Source organism: Eptatretus burgeri, chromosome 11 (assembly GCF_056783735.1).
Source record: "Eptatretus burgeri isolate ZD-2024b chromosome 11, Ebu_testis_v1, whole genome shotgun sequence".
In the NCBI taxonomy this organism is placed as follows: domain Eukaryota; kingdom Metazoa; phylum Chordata; class Myxini; order Myxiniformes; family Myxinidae; genus Eptatretus; species Eptatretus burgeri.
In genome coordinates, this window is record NC_140971.1 from 91,027,887 (window position 1) to 91,046,301 (window position 18,415).

The 18,415-nt window shown below is 47.6% G+C and overlaps 1 protein-coding gene across 5 annotated transcripts in view; it reads right to left on the reverse strand.

Moving 5' to 3' along the window:
* LOC147017607 (aryl hydrocarbon receptor nuclear translocator 2-like) overlaps positions 1 to 18,415 on the reverse strand; it is a 248,876-nt gene that overhangs the window by 176,789 nt on the left and 53,672 nt on the right. The window lies entirely within an intron of this gene.

Consider the following 18,415-nt stretch of genomic DNA (forward strand, 5'->3'; position numbering starts at 1 on the left):
CTCCCGGTGTGAATGTGATGGTGTGGACTGTGTGCGTCGTAACACGCAGGTATGCGTGTGTGGAATGGAGACGGAGACGGCGACAGAGGAGAGAAAGCCGTGTAGCGGCTGTAGCTGTTTCGGGAACCGTGCCGGGTTCACCCAGCAGTGAGCACGCGGTTCGTGCTGTGCAACGCACGAGACCGCCACGTGCTCGCTTGCGAGAGTGAAGTCCCGGTCCGGAAACGCACGCGGTGGATTTGCCGATCCCGCGGACGGACAAAGTTTAGGCAGGTAAATGGATTTGGACCGGACGGGTTCTCCACGCGATCGTGTGTGTTAAGCTCCAACAGGCAAAGCACATGTGTTCGCGTGGGGAACCCCTCAAGACGTGGGGCTTGTGTTTTTTTTTGCGCACGGTGACGTCATGGCTGCACGTGTGGTTGGAATCCGGCAGGAGGGGTATCTCTGCCGGATGGTAGCGTCCAAGGAGGGACGAGGAACACGTGCAGCTGCATGACGTCACGGGCAGGTGTAAAGTGCGCGAGCTCTGAGTTGCCACGCAGGTGCTGCGCATGGAAAAAAAAGAAAAAGCAAGCCTCACTTTCGGGTGCACAGGATTCCTGGGCAAGGGGTGAAAGACCCCCTTACCTGGGCACAGGATGGAAACTAGTTAGGGGGAAGGGTTAGCTTAGTTAGACCGACTTCATGGGGCAGGGGTAAGTCCTCATGGAGTCCGTGGAATGGATTAGTTAGAGGGATTGTAGCGAGCTTTAGGTTGGGAAATAAAATGGGAAATGATTTTTATGATTTGGAGACAGAGACAGACTTTGGATGTGTAGTGGGGACGTAGTTTAGCTACGTAGTGTTAAAAGGAACGTGCTGTAGTTTAAGGGACGACGTGGGAGCACGAGTTAGTTAGGGGATGTAGTTAGAAGGATGGCAGAGTTCAGTGGTGTGTGTGTGTTGAAGAGTTGGTGAGTGAAGTGGAAGCATGTGCTTGGTGAGTGAGTGAGGCCAGCGGGTCTGTGTGTGTGGAGTGAATGGGGAATGCATGGTGCGATGAGTGATTGGGAGGAGGAGTGACTCCCGCCCAAGGGACCCCCGGGGTCAGTGTAGAGTGAGTTAGCTGGGTTAGTCAAATTGAAAAATGGAGGTCGTTTTGTTGTTGGTGGGAAAGTAGGCTCGAGACCCATTTGGAGGGGTGCAGGAGCCCTGTTGACGGGCTTGGGAGCGTGGCTGCGAAAGGTGAGTATCGCTGAGTGGGTACCCCGGGCACCAGGCTAGTCGGCCGCGGTAGGCCAAGGGCCCATGGGGGGCCGGGATAGAGTAGTGGGCACGGGTGCGCCTGCTTGGTGCGGGGGCCCGGGGCGCCATTAGCCGCGTGGGCAGTGTTGTGGGCACGGGTGACCCTCGGAAAGGGGCCCGGGAGGCCGGCCTGCCACGTGTGCGTTTCAGGGGAGGTGCCATGGGGGGCACTCCCCGGTGTTAGGGAGCTGGTAGGCTCGGAGGCAGTGTAGTGCCCGGGGGTGCCATAGCGGGAGATTCGGCAGAGGGTCGTGCCTGCCAAAGGGAGCCACGTGTCCCAGCCAGGAGACCGTGTGAGGGCACGGAGAGAAAATTGGGGGGCGAGGCCCGAAATTGTAAGGACACCAACACAGGCGACGGGAATCTGGGTTGTTAGAACCAATAGTTTAAGCGAGAGGCGCTTGTTGAAAGCCCCGGGGTAGTTTAACAGTTAAATGGTTAGGGTAGATTAGGAGATGTACCCCTCCGCACCATCCATCCCCTCGCTGTCGTTGTGGGCCGCTGGACCCACTTTGGTTAAAGATCGCCGAACTCTGGGGAGGCCATTCTGAGGCTTCATTGGGCCTCGACACAGGACGTTAGCTCTCCCTTGTTCCCCTCCGGGAAGGGAACGTAGGGGTTGGGAGTAGGCTAGGTGACAGGATAGGTTAGCCGAACAAAGACGATAAAGGGGGTTAGGGGACGATTTATAGTGGGGAAGTAAAAATAAAAACAACAAAAAAATAAGTGGGGGCTAAATTGGTTTTTCACAAATTAAGGGAGTGGGTATGTACAGTGACAGGCAAAGGCGATAGGTTGGGAGGGAGACAGGTAGGTAGGTCCGAGCCCGCCTTCCAAGTGGCCAGCACCACCGCACTCCCTCCACCAACCTCCACTGAATGGCAAAGGCTGGCCAACTTCATCGGCTGGCCGTGTTTTGCTGCAAGGCAGAGGCCGGCTAACTTCATCGGCAGCTGTTGTGTTGCTGCAAGGCCTGTGCCGGCCGGATCATCTGCAGCTGTGGTGCTGCAAGGCCTGTGCCGGCTGGATCGTCTGCAGCTGCTGTGCTGCAAGGCCTGTGCCGGCCAGTTCATCTGCTGGCTGTGTTTGCCTGCAGCGGCCTTCTTCTGCGGGCTGTGTTTGCCTGCTGCCTTTGCCATGCCATGCCCACTGCCCACGTTCACCAGCCCCGTTCAATTTTTGCTTTGCCCCCCCCCCCTGTTCATTGCCATGTGCGCCAGGATCGTAAAAGCAACAGTTTGCAAGCTGCAAGAACTGCCCCGTTGGCAGCTACAACACGGGCCTGCAATGGCGGCCCGTGCACCGTGTTTGTGTTCATGCATCCATTCGTTGTGCTCATTGCGTGTGCCACTTGAGCTGGCACGGAGACTGCATTTGTGCAGCCCATGCACCGTTGTGGTTCACTGCGTTCAGTTCAAAAGGGAAGGCCTTGGACTGCGTGTGAGCAGCCAGCCACGTTCCCTGTCACCTGCATTGTTTTGAGCCAGAGACTGCATGCGGGCAGCCTGGCTCCCTGCTAACTGCTTTTCTTTTGCAGAGTTCAATGATCCTGGGCCATGGTTTAGTGTAAAATTTGTAAGTTAAGGTTAAGATGTACTGTAAATATGAGTGCGCCCCCGGCATGTATGTCTTAGCGCCGGCAATTTTATTTAAGTCGTCCGTGTGAGTGAGTTTGTTTAGATAGTTACGCAGCCCTCAGGTTATTTATTTTGGGGACACGAATACCATGAATGTCGCACTCAGGGATCCGTAGGTAAAATGTACTAGGGGAAAACTACACATGATGGCACACGAAAATTTGACGACTCGGGACGAGTCTGTAAAAAGGGAAGGGGGTAGTGTTGTGGTTACCAAATTCGCAAACCACCATTCAGGTCCCCTAGGTGAGGTATCTCGGTAAGTGCATGTGTAGTTAGGCCCAAACCCATTGTCTAGTGGGAATACATGTCATTTATGCGTGCTGCGACTCTTCAGGATAGCCGTTTTTCTTTTACTATCTTTATTTTGGACCAACCGCCATGATTACCACCACAACCACAACATCAACCACCAACCACAACGCCGCTTCACCACAACCGCCACGACCTTCACATCACACCTCGCAGCCGTCGCAACGCCACCGTTCTTGCGCCGCCTGTGGGTACCGGTGTTGGACTCGTGCAGAGCGCGCGTCGAACAGCGTGTACAAAATCACGGATTTTGTGCTTCAAAAACGGATCAAAAACGACACACGCCCACTTTTTGCCGTCCAATCGGTGAGCGAGGGGCGATTTGGCCCCGCCTCCAGGACGATCGATATATGCAAATTTGTGGATCAAAAAGCCTTCACGCCCACTTTTTCTCGGGCCAATGGGGAGCGAGGTGAAAGGTCAAAGGGAGGGGGTCAAAGGCGAAGCTACGGGGGGATAAAAGGACCGTGTTCGTCAGTCAGAAGAGAGGAGAGTCCAAAGAAGAGTAAAGAGAAGAGAGTCCAGAGGCGGAGAGTCGGAGAGTCGGAAGCAGAGGGTCAAGACTTCGCGGGCGGTGGAGCTGCTCGTCGTGTGCGTTGGAGTCGGAACGGAGGGGACGAGCTGTGGAAAGGCGGCGACACCAGACGAGGGGGTGCTCGCGTCGTGCAGGGAGCTGCACCCGAGGGAGGCTGACAGCGCGACCTGGCCGAGGTGGAGACGCACACCAGGGATAATAAAGATCCTCTATACCCCGAGCATCAGCAACCCCCCCTCCTGTTTCCCCCCGCGCTGAGATAGTGCGACCAAGGGGGCCCCTTTCCCACCCCCTACCAGACACTGCCCGCGAGGCCCGCGGGGTTGGGGCGCCATCGCCGCTCCGCGTCTCATCACCAGACGGGTAGGCGCGACCCGGTCTCGGCCTCAGGCCCGCCTCATTCTTGGGGGTATTCTTTTCCTTGGTTTTGGGTATGTGTTGTCGGCGCCGTCTGTGAAGTAGAATTGTATAAGTGTTGCCGTGTGCTCGGTAGTCGGTATTAGCTCTGCATTGTGTTTCTCTTTTGCTTTTTGTGTAAATTGAATTGTGTCTTTTCTGTGTGCTTTTGGTGGAATTGTATATGTGTGCTTCCCGTGTGCCGCGAATAAATGTGCTTTGTGTTGAACTGTTTCCCGCTTCGCTTCGTCATTTCTCCCATTGAATCCCCATCTTGCTTCACGTAAAGGGTTGGTAGTGGGCTGAATACGCCCGATAATTAATCGAACCGTCGAGGTCGACGATAACACCGCTCGGTTATTCTGATAGTACGGAACGGGTCGCTTAAGTGGCCCGTGTCCGAAGTCGACCTGCGGCGAGGTGCGATCGCCCGGTCTACCCTCCGCGTGGGTACTTAGGTAGGTCGAATTTGGCGAGCAACCCTATCCCACGCGGGGGCTGATTGGCTCGATCGCGGTGAGACCGAAAGGTCCACCCGTGACTGGTTCCCGGCGTTAGTCCGAGAGGGTCACGACTGGATTGTCCGTCCGGTGGGCGACGTGCCACGATTCGAGTTACGTGGCCGTCAGCACGCCGGCGGGCGCGAATCCGCAACAATATATATATATATATATATATATATATATATATATATATATATATATATATATATATATATATATATATATATATATATATATATATGGATAGCGTCATGATGACATCAGAGACAAGTCTACATTTATTGCTGCAAATTTGGCCTCAACTCTTGGATTAAAAAAGTAAACATGCAACCAATTTTGAAAAAGCGAAATAATGTATCATCGCCAACCCAGAAATCTAACATCAGGGAAAATTAAATACATCGTGACAGAAAGAAACTAAAGTTTTCTCGCATTTATTTATTTATTTGTATTTGTCAAACCAAGAAAATAAAATGAAAAGAATTTTGGTTCCAACACAGCCATGGTGATTTTAGCTCACCTGGACTTTTGTTTGGTGAGCTTATGCGATCGAGCGGTGTTTGTAGGTGAGTGAGTCGATCATTCAGTCCGAAAACATTTCAGTTATTATCGCTTGAACCAAACACAAATTTGATGAAACCTGGCTACAAGCTTCATATCTGATGCCGAACAAAGGTGTGTTGACCGCATCAAAATTTGTGATCATTAAAGGGGTCTATAGGGGAGGTTTTGACCCCCCCCCAAAAAAAAAATCGGTATTTGCTCTCTTCTCCGAAACTACGCACACGATTTCAATGAAACTTGACCACAACCTTCATCATCCGTGGTGTACCAACGTGTATCGAACACATCAAAATCTGCACTCATTCAGGGGGTCTACGGTGGGGGGGAGGGGGGAGTTTGAACCCCAAATTAGGTATTTGCTCTCTTTTCCGAAACTACACACATTATTTTAATGAAACTTCACCACAACCTTCATCACCCGTAATGTAGTAAAGTTTGTTCACGGCATAAAAAAAAAATCAGGATCTGTGGGGGTTTGCAGGGGGTTTGAATGACTGTTGCTCCTGATCCAGGTGAGCTTCAGGACACACAGTCCTATTTTTGCTGATTCAGGTCAAAGGTATTCACTTGATAAAAAAGAATGTAATAATCAGAAAATATATGATCACAAGAAAGCAAGCACATGATCGACTTCATACCATTGTTGTAGACAACAGTCCATTGCCTGGAAATGATATATTATGATTCTAATTTCAAAGTGGTGAAACTCAAGAAGGTGGGCATGTGTCCCCTGTATTATCATATTCACCAAAATGCTCATGTCATTATCGACTGTTTGACAAATGTGGGCAATATGTTAGATGGTGTTGCCTGAATACTTGTAGCTTACGGACGACTTTGTCAGGTTAGCTCCACAGTCATGAGCCAGAAGTGAACCTTCTATTTAGCGCAGTCTGGAAAATTGTTTTGCACAAACCCAAAACTTTAACCTCCTACCAAGCGACTCCAATTATCCTCAGGATCTTGGATTCCACTGCTTCCAGGGGTAGGCAAGGTGAGTCTGGTGATACAAGCCCATGGAGGAGAGCACTACTCCGTTGCACTGTGAATGAAGGCCTCATATACTGTTAGGAGCCGATAGTGACTTGTCACTGGTGTGAGGGACTGACACAGAGTGAAGTCATCTGCAAAGTGATAAAGAGGTTTCTCAAAGAGGCCAAGAGATCATTAATATAAACCAGGAACAGGATATGTCCCAGAACATTACCTTGAAGGAAACCAGCCTTCAGGTTTATGGCAGTTGTTAGGGTGTCAACAAGGACTATGCATTATTTATGGAGAATTCTTCATTCCACAGGCAATTCCAAGGATCCTCCCTGGTGGTGATGCCTGCTGAGCTATATCAGTCCAAGAAAAATCATACAAGGTTGTTTTCCAATGCAGCTCCAAAGACGACACCTCTGCCAGAGATTGAATACAGTACAGAAGTATACTGGATGTTTAACCAGGCAGCCTTTTCACAGAGATGGAGGGAGTATGCCAGACTTGGAGGCACCATATGACATTTACAAGTGATTTATCAGTTTCTGATTTTCTCCAAAACAGTGGACAAGGCTGCAGCCAGCCTGTCAATGGTAAGAGGAATTCTCTGGCACAGAACTGAAAAGAAACATAGCAACAGGCTGAAAAGTTGTGAACACAAACCAAGAAAAGGGTAGGCCACAGAATACTACCTCGCAAGAAATCAGCTTTCAAAGTTATGGAAGGAAATAGAATGTCATCAAAGGTTACATCTTACTTATAAGAATGAGCAAAATCAACAAGCCTATCAAGGAGAGGCTCCAGGATACCAATAGCAGAAAATTTAGTGACTATAGCTGGTTGTCAAACAGCATCACTCAGGAAATCTCTGGTGATAATGATCTGACTTATTGAGGTTCAGAGTATTCTTAGATTGCTTCTTATTATTATTATTATCTATATATTAATACTGAAGGACCAATTTTGTGCTCCTCCTAGCGATCGCGTCACGTCTTTTCTCGGTACTGTGACCTGGACTGAAAGAAACTTCGTACCTGTAAGAGTGCATTGCACATAGTGGCAATAGTCACCTTTCAATTCTGAAGCAGAATAAACACTTTTCGTTTTACATTCGTTTACATGGCGACGTGTGACGTCACCGCTGAGAGGCGTCAGGACGTCATGACATCATCGGTCATTCGCTGACGTCATTACGTCTGTCGTAGACAGACCGTTACCGCTGAGAGGTGTAATTCCACTCCTCGAAAATAGCGTCTGCAATGTAAAACCCTCTTCTGCACATGCTGACTACCTCAGAATGTGAATTTGACACAAAAAATGTAACAAGAAATATTGTATCTGTATAATATATTAATACTGAAGGACCAATTTTGTGCTCCTCCTAGCGGTCGCGTCATGTTTTTCTCAGTACTGTGACCTGGACTGAAAAAAAAACTTCGTACCTGTAAGAGTGCATCGCACATAATGGCAATAATCAACTTTCAACTCTGAAGCAGAATAAACACTTTTTGTTGAGACGGGGGCGAGGAGTGAAGAGGCAGGGGCAGGGGATGAAGAGACGGGGGCAGGGAGTGAAGAGGCGGGGGGCAAGGTAAGCAAATTTTTGGGCGGGGGTAAGCAAATTGAAAGCGGGAGATGGGGGAAATGGGGCGGGGGATGAGTGGGCGGGGGATGAGTGGGGCGGGGCTGGGGTGAATTAGGCGGGGTTGAGTGTGAGGGGGTGGAGAGGGGGCCGGGGCAAGTGGGGCTGGGAATCAAGAGACGGGGGCGGGGAGTGAAGAGGCGGGGGCGGGGACGGGGTAATTAAATTTTTGGGCGGGGGTAAGCAAACTGAAGGCAGGGGGTGGGAGGCGGGGGGGATGGGGCAGGGGCAAGGGATGAGTAGGCGGGGGCAAGCACGCGCTGTCCAGTCCATGGCCCTCGAGTGTGGTTGAGCTGGTGAGGGTGGTTGAATGAACGGAATCCGTCTGTGACGTGGTTTCGGCTAGTTATTATTGTTATTATTCTTTTTATGCAGCACATGGCTGCGGTTAACATAATTTTCTGGGGGGTGCTGCTGGACTGCTCATGCGATGCCCCCTGTAGGTTAGAGCCTGAATTTAGAATTTGGCCAGGGTGCTGATGATGGCTCCCCTCTCTTGGCAAAGGACACCAAGGGATTTTTAAAGTCTACCAAATTATGCTGGCCAATGGGACACCCAGTTTCACATCCATACGAGAGATGGCACACACTTTGAGGCTTCGCCCTGCTTGTAAAACACTATGCTAACGGTTTATAACTGGGCCAAGATTCAAGCCCAGGCAGACAACTCAGAGCTGAGTGTGCATACCTCTCGGCTATCCTCCAAGCCCTTATATTGCTGAGTTAACAGAAGGAACATGTAGTATTGTTGGGTAGCCAGGACGTAAGCGAAATTGGTAATGTAACATGGCCGGGTTGAAGAGGTCTCACTTTGCCAACAAAATACATCAACTACTGAGTGGTGATAAACAGCGCAAAGGGAATGCTCCATCTCAAGGAAAGAAAGGACTTTCACAAAATGAAGAGATTAAAAAAAAAATTCCCCTGACATTTAACTGGACAGTACGATTACAAAATTAGGGTGGAGTTAAATATTAATGGAGAAAGCAAGTGGAACAATAACTATGTTTAATCTATCAATAATTCCAGCAATCTCAGTGTGTGTCTGTCTGTCTGTCTGTCTGTCTGTCTGTCTGTCTGTCTGTCTGTCTGCGACCGCCGTTTCTCGACAACCGCCAGTCCGATCTGATTGAAACTTGCCAGGAATATTACCGGGGACCCGCTGATGTGCCTTTTCAAGGTTTGATATTAATCGGACGAGCGGTTCCCAAGTTACGGCCATTTATCTGTCAACCAATGACAAGACACGGTGCTATGACGTCACGAATGAAGTCACAATTAATGTTTATTCTTTTTTTATTTTTATTTTTTGCACGATTGACGTTACAATTCTTCTTCTTCGTTTGTTATGACGTCACAATCGATGCTGGGGACCTGAGTATGTGCCTTTTCAAGGTTTGATATCGTTCTTCATCCGTTTCAGCTGTTTCTAAAGTGTTTCCCAGGGTTTGAAAACTGTCTTTTCCCAAGGTTTGAATTAATTGTTCAAATTATGAATTAATGCCAAGGTTTGAATTTTCCCAAGGGTCTGAAAGCTGTTTTTTCCCAAGGTTTGAATTAATTGTTGTGCTTGGTAGACATTTGTGAATACATTTACAGAGAGAGGGGTGAGAGAGGAGGAGGGAGGGAGGGGGAGAGAGGGGGAGAGATAGGGGGGACAGAGGGGGGCAAGAGAGGGTGGCGAGAGAGGGGAGGGAGCGAGGGGGTGAGAGAGAGGGGCGTCACAATTCAAGAGAGGGGGAGAGAGGAGGGGCGAGAGAGGGGGACGGGAGAGGGGGTGAGAGTGGGGATGAGAGAGAAGGGCGAGAGAGGAGGGGGAGAGAGGAGGAAGACTAGGGGGGAGAGAGGGGGAAAGAGAGGAGGCGAGAGAGGGGGCGAGAGAGGGGGCGAGAGAGGGGAGAGAGGGGGCGAGAGAGGGGCGAGAGAGGGGCGAGAGAGGGGGCGAGAGAGGGGGCGAGAGAGGGGGCGAGAGAGGGGGGCGAGAGAGGGGGGCAAGAGAGGGGGCGAGAGAGGGGGGCGAGAGAGGGGGCGAGAGAGGGGGCGAGAGAGGGGGCGAGAGGGGGCGAGAGAGGGGGGTGAGAGAGGGGAGGAGAGAGAGGGGAGGCGAGAGAGGGGGCATCACAATTCTTCTTCTTCTTCGTTTGATATGACATCACAATTGACGCTGGGGACCTGAGTATTTGGGTGTTTCCCAAGTTATGTCCATTTATGATACGGTTGGTCTGATCTAATTGAAACAATGCCCCAATCCAGTCGTTGTTTACGAGAGCGAAGGAATGAAGCTGCACATACTGGCATGCACCTACGGGCTTGCACCTACGGGCCCGCACCTGCGGGCCCGCACTAGTGTATACAAATGCAACAATAATCACCGAACACCACCCCATCATTAGAAAATGGAATAACCCATGCGCACGTCAGAACCTTGTGCTTTTATTCTTTTAATCAGAGCACTTGTCTCGATGATGAAACAAAACTACCCTTGTGGTGCTAAAAAGTTGGAAAAGATGAACACAAGGGGAAAAGGGTTAAAAAAAAATCACCCGAAATTAACTTTTTTCATCACACAAGCGGCAGAACCAGAAAAGGGTCCTTAGCCGAGCAAAAGGGCTGAGGTGTGTTGAATTACCAAACAGCTTGTAGAGCGCTCGCCAAGTGGCTTAAGCACTCAAGCAAGCACTCCAATGAAACAGTTCATAAGGAACAACTGGCTGGACAAGCGATCGCTGGATGATTGGTAATGAAACACACCCCATGGATCAGCTTTTTGTGTGAGTTTGGCTTTGCGGCTGGCGGTGAGATAAGGAGGTTACCGTTATGAAAATCATTTTTAAAATTCAAATTTCTCTACAGGAGCAACCTTGGGCGGGGGTGGGGGGTGGGGGGGAGATCACATTATCCTTTTTCTTGCTGCCAATTATTGTCCGAGTATCATATCCGCCACCGAAAGTGAAGGAGGTTATGTTTTCATCACTGTCTGTCTGTTTGCTTGAAGGATATCTCAAAACGTTGTGGATGGATCCAGATGAAATTTGGTGGGAAGATTGGGTGTGTGACATGCATGAACTGATTAGATTTTGGTGAAGATCTGGATCTGGATACGAGAATTATTTAATTTTCAAAGCAATTCTTCACCATTGAGATATAGAGCCAAAAACAGTTGAGCATAATAATTCAAAAATGTTTTGGGCCCAATATATTCTCATAGATCAGACATTGCAGGGCTGCGGTATGTGCTCTTCTGAGTGCCCTTCTAGTTATTGTTAATATTATTATTATTTTGCTGTCATGTTAATAATATTATGGTATATGCCTGGTGTTGGCATAATGATTCGGGTGGTGGGCTTGGGATCTGAGGGTCCCGAGTTCAAATCCTGTCCCATTGAATTAATATCAGGTGGAGTTGACTCAGCCTGTCATCCTTCCAAGGTTGGCAAAATGAGTACCAGCTTGCTGGAATGATTGAGCCATTCGAATATCCTGCATCAGAGTGGTGACCTGTCCAGGATTGTGCCCAATAGCGCAGGAGACTGCATCGGCAGCACCAATGTACATTGTATGGTCTCAGTCCATCCATCCATCCATTGGGACCATACTTGGGACCAGAAAAAAACACGGAGTCCTCTTACTCATGATACAATGGAGGGTTTGAAACGTCACTTGCAATACCCTCTCCCACCACCACAAGCAGCAGTACTACACGATATACGTTTATGAGGAAAATTTGTGTCGCCCCACCTTCGGAATTCCTGGTGAGGAAGGCAAATTAAGTCGTTACAACCTTTGCCTCGTGACCCTTAATCCCCTCCCCTTGGCAAGTTTAGTTGGTTGAGATTGCATAAGTAAGGACCGAATACATCGACGTCATACAGCCAGACGTCAAAATGCATACTTTAGTGTGATGACAGGTTGACAGGGGCCCCACTGGGCCGCTATTGTGTTTTGCATAGGGCCCCCAAATGACTAATGCTGCTGCCTCTGGCTTTATGTTTGCTAAGATTATTGATTCCATTCCCTTGCTGATTATGGGGAAAAGGATAACCAATCTGTATTTCAGAGGATATGTTTTCATGATGTTCTTATGATATAAGCCATCTTGCACAGCAAAGAGAGGTGACCCACCAAGAAAAATCTGCAGAAGAGAAGTACAAGACTAACAGTGAGTTCAAGTGCACAGGTTCTGAAGACAAGTCAACTAATGCCATTAGGACGAGTTGATGTTGAATGTCATTACTGTCCAGATACTTCTCCACTTTTTGTAGATAAGAATGTCACTTGCTCTAGAAAGTAAGCTGTAAGGGGGGAGAGACAGAGAGAGACAGAGACAGAGACAGAGACAGAGACAGAGACAGAGACAGAGACAGAGACAGAGAGAGAGAGAGAGAGAGAGAGAGAGAGAGAGAGAGAGAGAGAGAGAGAGAGCAAGAGACAGTAAGACAGAGAGAGACAGAGAGAGAGACAGAGAGAGAGACAGAGACAGAGACAGAGACAGAGACAGAGACAGAGACAGAGACAGAGACAGAGACAGAGACAGAGACAGAGACAGAGAGAGAGAGAGAGAGAGAGAGAGAGAGAGAGAGAGAGAGAGAGAGAGAGAGAGAGAGAGAGAGAGACAGAGACAGAGACAGAAACAGAGACACAGAGAGAGAGAGAGAGAGAGAGAGAGAGAGAGAGAGAGAGAGAGAGAGAGAGAGAGCGAGAGAGAGAGAGAGAGAGAGAGAGAGACAGAGACAGAGACAGAAACAGAGACACAGAGAGAGAGAGAGAGAGAGAGAGAGAGAGAGAGAGAGAGAGAGAGAGGAACAGAGTGTTCAGGTGTTTTCTGTCTTATCAAAAGCTGTGTTCATTGTAACTCCTTCCTTGATAAAGGCCCAGTCACACCTTGACGTTTTAGCCAGCAATGGCAACGTATCAAAATGTATGTAAAATGCTGGCTTACGTTGAACTTTTGATGTTTTTTTTTTTTAAGATTCGGACGTATTCATAACGGGTTGGTCGTATGCATAACATATTAGTAACGGACACAGAACGTTTCGTTGTCTTATAGATAACTTATACCAACGAATGCTTAGCCTGTTGTCGGCGTTCACAACATATGCCCAACTAACATATCTAACTTATGCATTACGCGCTGCACATATCGCCGACGATCACGTGGTGTAGCCTATTAAAAGGCTGCCGCACAACGATTCAAATCATAACCGCCGCAGAAATGGAAGTGTCAACATCGCAGTCACACCTTGGCAATCTTGCCAGCGTATGCCGACCTCTGAAAAATGCGTCTGAAATACTGGCGCACGTCGAATACGGTATGGGTAAGTTTGGTATGCGTGAATAGAACTCCAAAGTACGCTGTCATATGTCGTATTAAGTGGAGTACGTCTTGTAATTATAAACGTGTTAAACATTTTACGACGTACTTGCCGTATGACACACGTTCCGCATGCGATGGGAATAAGTTGTACGCACGATATGCCAACGTTGTCACATGTCGACAAAAGTTACTTGTAAGGTACTCATAAGTCGAAACACGTCAATGTAATGGTTAGCGTCAGTGTTCCAGACTCCCTGGTTTTTTTTTTTTTTCTTCGGTATGACGGTGATGTTGACACTTCGATTTCTAGTGCGGTTATAATATAATATAATTAAAAGGCTGCCGCTCAATGATTTAAATCATAACCGCACTAGAAATCAAAGTGTCAACATCACCGTCATACCGAAGAAAAAAACAAAAAAAAAAAAACATGGAGTCTGGAACACTGACGCTAACCATTACCTTGACGTGTTTCGACTTACGAGGAACTTACGAGGAACCTTACAAGTAACTTTTGTCGACGTCTGCCAACGTTCGCATATCGTGCGTACAACAGGTTACTCATAGGTTAGAAATAAGTTTCGGGTACGCTAAACATTACCTCGACGTGTTTCGGCTCATGAGTAACTTACAAGTAACGTGTGTCAACGATCGCGTAACGTGCCTACAACTTATGGCCAGCGTTATGCGGAACGTGCGAGTCATACGCTGGCATAAGTCTTAAAATTTCAAGCATGGAAAATTTGAGGACAACCAAAAAGTACAATGTTTAAAGCCAGCATACTACGATGTATGGCGGTGTTTTTCAGTGTGCTCTCAATGTTATCAAAACTTACCCATAACGTATTCGACGTGTACCAGCGTTTTACACAAATTTTCCAAAAATCGACATAAGCTGGCTAAAACATCAAGGTGTGACTGGGCCTGAAGCAAAGGGACTCAAGAAGAACATGTTCCTGCTTTTGCCACCAGGATTTGGAAGATAGAGAAAAGACTTAGAAGTCTGAACTTCGGCAATGGGTTCTTATTTTTTGAAGAGAAGATTCGTACATCCTATGGGCCTTCTGATTTCTTTTTCTTGACAATATCAAGGTTCATGGAGAAGGCTCATTGAGCCTTACAAAGTGTCACAGGTTCCCAATGATAAGAGTAGCCTTCAGGCATAATAAAGGAAATTACTTTTTTGGGAATGACCATCAACAATATGTGGAACAGCAGAGATAGAGACAGGAGGCAATGAATTTTGGTATGAGGGAGACGGAAAATAGACCCTGGTGCAAGGAATTTTTTGGTTTTATGGGCTCGAAGGGTCGAAGGCTTCTATTCACCCTCTCATTTGCTTGAGGTCATCTACCATCTGCTTGGAAATCAGCAAACATTACCGTTCTGTATAAAAAAGTGCAAAAACAGATTCGTGCAACAACAGACCAATCAGCCTTCTCACAATCATCAGCAACGTTATGGAAAATATCATCACTTTGGACATTAAATCCTTCCTCTTCTCCAATGGCTTCATTTCTAATCATCAATATGGATTCAGACCAGGTCACTCCACCCTGGATATGCTGCTTCTGCTCTCCCAACAATGTATGGAGATCCTCAATGCCAGACATTAAATCAGAGCCATATCCCCACACATATTGCGTGCTTTTGATATGGTCTGGCACCCTGCGCTGCTCACCAAACTCTCTTCCTTTGGTACCCAAGGACATCTCCACTCATCACTTGCAGACTTCCTCTCCTGTCGCAGCCAATGTGTGGCCCTAAATGGAGTTCTCTCATCCCCTCTTCCTGTCCAGGCTGGAGTTCCTCAACGCAGTGATCTAGGCCCTGTTCTTTTTCTGGTTTTCATCAATGATCTCTCAGACTCTCTGGAAAATCCTCTTTACCTCTTTGCTGATGACTCCACCCTCTGCCATACCATCTGTCATCCCTCACATCGGCAAGCAGCAGCCTCTTCACCCTCTGCAGTTCTGGATAAAATCACAAGCTGGTCCAACACGTGGACCAGCTTGTTAGTTTTCAATGGATATGCCTTTCAATCCTGACAAATCTCACACTCTCTCTATGTCTCTCCAAAAGGACCGTCTGGAACCGCCCCCCCCCCCATCTACTTTCTCAACAATCCTCTTGAAGAAGTCCCTTCATTCAAGCGTCTGGGTCTCACGCTCTGTCATGATCTTTCCTGCGAAAGCAACATTTCCAACCTGGATTCCGAAGCCAGTCGCCGACTGGGAAACCTCCATCATGCAAAGTCTTCCTTGGTGCATCTGAGCTCCTGACCACATACAAAGCTTTTGTCCACAGCCTGATGGAGTACTGCTCTCCCCTCTGAGCTGGTGCCCCCATGTCTCACCTTTCTCGGCTTCATGCTGTGGAAGCCAAGGCATTTCAGATCATTGGTATCTCTCGCGATGAGGCTGAGTCTTTGGGTCTCTCACTCTCTCACCGCAGGCAGGTCGGTGGTCTTTCTGTCTTCTACCATATCCTCTCCGGCAGTGCACCCCATGCTCTGTCTGAAAAATGTCCCCCCCCCATATTTCCGCAGGACACTCAAGGTCCCCCAGCAACCCCCCTTTAGATAAAACTACCAAAATCAAGAATCACTGTTCACGTTCACTCCTTCATTCCTCTCTTCTCCCACCTTTGGAACAAACTCCCACACTCTTCAATCTCACTCTTCCCTCCAGGTCTTCAAAACAGCTGTTCACCACCATCTCTTATCTTCCCCTATCCAAAACCATGATATTTTCTACCACCGCTAATCCACCCCAAACCCACCTCCTTCAAATTCCCTGCTTTCCTTCCTGAAAGTCCCTGTCGTGTAAGGACCTGAAAGTCCCTGTAGTGTCCATCTTGTTTACCCTGTGTACCCCACCCCATCCCTCTCCCTTCCACAAATCTCTTCATGTCTCTGTTCCCCACTGTTTTGTCTTTTCCTCTCCTGCCCCTCTTGTCTCCTGCTCCCCTTGTACGTTCTGTGTGTTAGCTCTCATAAGAACCTCGACAGCAAATACAAAAAAGGCTTGTGAAGGAGCTGTGACACAAATCACGCACACATGCAGACAGATACATAGGACAACATCCAACTTGACATTCATACAAACACAGCCGCTGAACTTGAGGGGAGTGACATCACTTCCAAGAGCACTCTGAGTTCTAGCGATCTCATATTTATGACATCGTTTTTTGCTCTGCACTCAGCATGACAATCAAGTAGGACTTTCTTCCTCCCAATGGATACCCACCTTTGGGGATTTCTCATGCTCTATCCTTTAAATGCTGAGTGTCAAGCAAGGAAGCAGAAGGTGTCATTTTTATGTCTTTGGTATGACTAGACTGAGACTCGATCCACCTAATGCTAATATTTGTAGCTGAGGAGAGAGAAGAACAGTCTTTTCTGAGAGCTGGTAGAAGATCGTAGACCAGGCCAGTCATTGTTTAACTGCTATCTGACAAGTCGACATCAGGTCATGGAATATGGCGAATGAAATGAGAATGTTACACCACAGTATCATTAGAAGAGCTGTGAAGAGCAGATGGGGCTGTGAAGAGCTGGGTATGCTCAAAGGGAAGTATAACATCGCTACATCAAACAGAAGAGTGGGCCCATTGGTGATAGCCGAGTTGGGAAGCTGAAATTCTGGTTGTAATCTGCTGGGCAGAATATTTAGCGATGATGCCCTGACATCAAATAACTCGTAGCAAGGCATTCAACATAGTGGCATTAAAACTAGAATTCACTTGAGGAAGGTGTCGACTCAAGCTGTTATGTTTTCCTTCCTTCTAATAAGTCATGGTTGTTTTGTAAGTTAACATTTCTTCCAAAGTAAGGTAATTTGATGTTTTGCAAAAAAAAATTCCATTCTGGTCATTCTCTTATTACGACTTGCAGTCTTACTTTCCAATGCAGCAATATAATTTGGTGTTTTGGGTATTAATGTTTGATTTTATGATGACTGGCCTCTTAATTCAAGATCAAAAACTGCTTCGCCAATTTCCCTTAAATTGTTGCACACGTTCTCCGGGCACCCATGGGCAGGTCAAGAGCACAAAAATAAACTTGACCCCCACCCAACACCAATCCCCCCTCAGATGGGGAGACGTCAAAGTGACAGTGTGTTCTGAAGTTCTAAAGTGTTCTAAAGTGTAATTTCTAAAGGATTCGCACCCGTGTCCGAAGGAAGTGGGTCAGTTTGGCATTTTTAATATGAAATAGGCAATACCTAGAAACGAACCAAAGCCATTAGAATTACCCTTTAGAACCCCTTTGCAGAACCCTTTGGAATTACGCTTTTGCACCATTGAGAAAAAGGGCCATAAAAATTATACAGCATGATACCTCAAAATGTTATGGACGGATTCATATGACACTTTGTGCACAGGTTAGTTGGGTGTATGACAAGGGCAAATTGTTCCGGTTTTGGTGAAGTTCCGGATCCGGATACGATAATTTCTATTTACCTCCGTCATCGAAGGTGGACGGAGGTTATGTTTGTCTATCTGTGAGCAGGATATCTCAAAAAGCTATTGACTGATTCGGACTAAATGCTGGACACGTTGGTGTTGGGTGGTCTTTGTTTACAAGGACGAATTGTTTATATTTTGGTGAAGATCCTGATCCGGATACTAGCATTTTAAATGTGATTCTTCACCATTGAGAGATAGGGCCAAAAACATTATATTTCAAAAAGTTAAGGAAGGATTTGGATGAAACGTGGTGGATATGTTGGGTGTGTTCCAGGGACAAATTTGTTCGATTTTGGTGATGATCCAGATCCGGATCTGGCCGATCAGTGGGATACAAACTGTAAACTGGTCAGCCTGGCTGGCGGAGGTAAGTGCTCCACCGAGTGCTGTTCTTTTTAGAAACTCTGTCAGCTGTGAAAAATCAATGAACGTCGATTGGGAATTAAAAAAATTCATGTTGACGATGAAATGGATAAAGAAGCTATAACCATCCTTGACATAACATGGTGGATGCAGCCGGTCTTCATCAACATGTCAAATAATCTACCCTTCACTATAATATAAAGCATTCACAATGTGAAACAATATGAAGAGTCGGGAGAGGCATGCCAAGAAGTGAGATGTGTGTTTGCACCATATAGATCGGCTTTAATATACATCGGTTTGTTGGATGCCTGGAGGAATTTGATTTTCTGGAGCATCAGCTGGGACAGCTGAAGGGGTGGGAGGTGAAAACTTGAAGAAGGGGGTGGGGAGGGGGGAAAATCTGAAGAG